At 38.9% G+C, this 4,189-nt stretch overlaps 1 long non-coding RNA gene across 1 annotated transcript; it reads right to left on the bottom strand.

Annotated features, from left to right (window-relative positions):
- Positions 1-2,026: 2,026 nt before the first annotated feature.
- LOC139435457 (uncharacterized) lies at positions 2,027-3,188 on the bottom strand. The gene is made up of 3 exons (XR_011644693.1): positions 3,005-3,188; positions 2,733-2,843; positions 2,027-2,117 (listed from the first exon to the last, which is right to left on the bottom strand). It is a non-coding gene; the product is annotated as an uncharacterized lncRNA (long non-coding RNA).
- Positions 3,189-4,189: the final 1,001 nt, after the last annotated feature.

Here is a 4,189-nt window from a genome sequence, read left to right as displayed (position 1 = left end):
AAGGTGTGTATAATACTGAAATCAATGAGTTCTTCATCTGAACTTTGCATATCAAAAACATACAATCAAAATGGAATGGTTCAATAGCCTCAACTTTTCAAAAATACAAAAAATACTTTGACTGTGCTTAAACATAAAAGTTGTCCCTTGTGCATAACTTATAGTGTTAACATTCAATATCATTCTTCAAAATAGCAGCAATGGCTTGGAACATTTCTTCCTCCCTCCTTTCACAGAAACCTTTCTCATACCACGCTCAGTGTTAAGGCACTTGTTTTTACAAAGTGAAAAGAAACAAACCATTTTAGAATAGCAATGATTTATAAAACATGAGATCTACCATATTAGAATAGTATAAAATAATAAAGAATAAAATAAACTATCTTGGAATAAATGGATTCACTCCATTTTAGCATTTTAGTTTGCTCACTTCTTCACATGATTTCATAATTTAAAGTATCACATCAGCTGGACATTCATTGAACAATCTCATCATTTTCATCAATATCTGTATATGGGGGTGGGTCGTCCTGTTCTGCTAGCATTTGTAACCGTCTCCTCATGAGAAATGTACCCTCCCTCCTTTCATACCATTTAAGGTATGAAAGTAATATTTTCTCTAGAAGAGGCCGTCGTGATCAATCAGTATTTTAGGACATGGAATTAATGCAACATCTGGGCCTCCCCTGGGCGCCCCTATGCTATCCTTGTATCCTGGAGCCTAAACTCCCCCTGGGACTGGTCTCTTAGCCCTACTGGCTTTGGGGGGTTTCGCCATGTTGATTAACTGCATAAAAAACATCACTGGCTGTGCTAGTGCACAGGTCCCAGTCCAATCCTGTGGCAAGACTGAGTACAAAGTTTTAGTTCCATGATACCACCAAACATCTACTCTGGGATACGGCATTCTAGACAGTCATTTCTGGGAGAAGATTTTGGTCAGTTACAACAGTTGTAGAGTTTCATCACTTGAAAGTTCCTACTTCAGTAGCTTTGGGTGGTCTGTTCCAGAGCCATATAGATAGAAGAGTTACGACAACGGAAGTCCAAAAACGGTTATCGTCACGTGGTTCATGTGGACGAGGATCGTTCCCCGGAAGTTCATGGCGGGCAATGTGAATGCAAGAATGCATTGATAACAGGAGATAGAACTATGATTTTTGGTAATTATTATTGAATAAAGGTTTTGATTTGCAATATTTATACAACAAATCGATATCTGTATGTATTTACATCAATATGTTTTAAAAAATAAAATAGAATTTGCTAATATTAAGTGATATTAGGATTAGTGTGAACAACTAGTTTACATGTTAGGCTAACAGTGCCTTGGTTAAAGAGCCTGTTGCTGTTTATTTATAGCTTTGAATTCTTTCAAACCAATATTATCTTCTTAAACTTGTATGGTAGTCAGGAACATCACTTTCTAATGTTTATTGATATATTTAGCGGGAGGGGATCTAAAGTAATGCTTTAAAATTCAGATTAGATTAATTTCTACCATTTTCTTAAATTCATGGTAGTTTCAGTAATCCCATGGTAATTGAGGACACACGTTATCTAAATGACTAATGTCATCTTTATGGCTTTCAGAAAGGACAGGAGACCGACAGGTGACTATCAAAGGACTAGCAGCAGCAGCATGATGATGATGATGATGATGTTAAATGTGTTGTTTTAGGAACATCCATTGCAAATACATGGATTCAATAAACATTGAATAGCATATCATGCAGTTTGTCGGTGCCTTTTCCTCCGTGTTGTCCTGGTTTGCTGTGCTGCCTCCGAGTCGCCACCATGGTTTGCTGTGCTGCCTGGGGATGCTCAAATCGCTCAGAGAAAGGAGTACGAATGTACGGCTTCCCCACTGACACAGAGCGGAGGAAGCAGGAGCAATTTCACGACCAACAGCAACAAAATATGTGATTTATATACAAACACTGCATTTGCGCTTTTTCACAAAACGAAAACCACACCATTGGGAAAGCTTAATCTTTTGTTTAATACAAAAAACAACAGGGAAAGGCTTGAAAAACACAGAGTTGAGACTCAGGGTGCAGGGTGAGGGTCTCAGTGCAGGTATTCAGGCTCCATTGAATCCCCCTCTGGTTCTTGTGCTGAAAGAGGGAGTAACAGACAGGAGAAAGGGTTATACACACCTATACAGCACACCTATTGGATGGGAAATTGCCTTGGGGAGATAAGGTGTGGTCTCTGTTCCCAACTGAAGTTATGGAACTTTATTATTTGTGAGTTTAACAAAGTATGACAAATGGCATCAGTAACAGCTGTGATATGAATTTCTATAAAGTTGTCTCACATTCTTGGTCATATTTGATATACAGTATGTAATGAGTATAACATGTCCAGTAAGTATAAAGTGTTTCCTAATACTGTGTATTCAACCACTATGGAATATGTATGTAGGCAGACAAAACTGAGTTGTTCTGTGTGTGAAGTAACCTCAAGTCACTCGTTTGTCAAGACAAAAAAGGGCAAGACTAGGCTGAGAGCAGAGGCTATACCCACCATCTTCGTGCATCGCCCTGTGGTCAAAAAGAGAAGGGCCCCTGTATCTACAAAGCCCATAGCTCATGATCACAGCGATAGTGTGAAAGGTGACACAGGTATAATAAGTATGAACTCTTAGTAACAAAAGTAATATTTCTTGTTTTTAAGTGGTATAATATTTTAAATGTTCGAACATTTACAGTGCCATGTCTTCTACTTACATTAGTCTCAAAGATTGAAGGAAGAAGGGAAGGGATCACTGCCCTCCACCTGCCAGCACCCAGCCAGAGGAGCGCAAACAACAAAAACAAGCAAGGTGTCCCGTCATGTACCTGGACGTTTGGGTTGGCAAAATGGAGTAAGAGAGGGACTTGAAAAACCTTGGTGGCTCTCTACTCATGTTGTTACAGTTGTCTTGGTTACAGCTCTCAAGTTTTTTTTTGTGCCATTTCCACATCTTTAGAAAATATGAAAAAATTGAAGTGAAATCAACCTCTTCTCTGGAGAACACACTTTGATTTCTCTGTCTTGTGAGTTTGCAGTCTTGCAGTTTTGCTCCTCCACCTGTAACATCACTGCCCCTCCACCTGCCATACAGTAGGTTACTAACAAGATTACTTATATAATACAGTGATAGAATACATGTTTAGTATGCTTACTTATATAAAACAGTAGTATTAAACTTACCTTGTGTTTTCACTCTCACTTAGGTCCCTCTCCCTTTGCCATCAATCCAGAATCAGCTGAGCTGCAACATTATACAGACAGGTAATAATCAACATAATCACAAGCACACAATATGGCTCTGCTAAAAACACTCACTCTTACACGCACCAAAGTTATATTTATCTAATATTTAACTCCCTCCACCCCCGCATACAATCCCGTTTAGAAGCCCCTCTTCTCTAATTCAACAACGTTGGACGAAATGACATTAAGAGAACGGAATTTACAATTGAAAGGCTGTTCAACGTGTGTTGCTAACTTGCTTCGGTATCCTAGCTTGATCTGTTATCTGTAAACGTTCCCTAAATCTACTAATTTAGGGATAATCCACTGACATCCTTTAATACACATGTTCATTAGAATCAGATGTACTGATAATATCCGCAATATAAATCTTTAAACTTCTTCTTACCTTTAAAAGTCCGTCACGAACGGTCTATTATGCTGCAACTCTACAGCTCTGCTAGCCTTGGCGCTAACTTCCGGGGAATGATTGAGAGGCTCCACGATCCGCCATTGCTGTAAAAAAGTGGTCCATTGGAGTGAACGGAGATGTCGTAACTCTTCTATTATATGGCTCTGGTCTGTTCTAATGCAGTGATAAAGTCCCTAAAATGGTGTGAAAACCGGTGGAATATCAATCACTCATTATACTCATTTATCTTCAATTCAGGTCTCCTTCACTGTTAAAAAGGATATTGGTTTTTAGTCAGATGGGCAAATATTATCATGCTGAGTGAACCCACTGCCCATTACAACTCATTAAGACGAGTTACAAAAACTTCAACTTGAAAAAAAATGTGTAAACTCAGAATAATCCGTTGCATTAAATTGATAACATGAGTCAGCCTCGGCATTGTATGTAACACGCATGCGCCCGCAATATGACGTCACACGCAGTGTCCCAAAACTGAAATGAATTTGAAATCCGAGTTGGCTGCCATCTTTCTTC

Source organism: Pseudochaenichthys georgianus, chromosome 16, assembly GCF_902827115.2.
Source record: "Pseudochaenichthys georgianus chromosome 16, fPseGeo1.2, whole genome shotgun sequence".
NCBI classification, from domain to species: Eukaryota; Metazoa; Chordata; class Actinopteri; order Perciformes; family Channichthyidae; genus Pseudochaenichthys; species Pseudochaenichthys georgianus.
The sequence above is the reverse complement of the archived record's forward strand: the minus strand, read 5'-3'. Positions and strand labels throughout refer to the sequence as shown.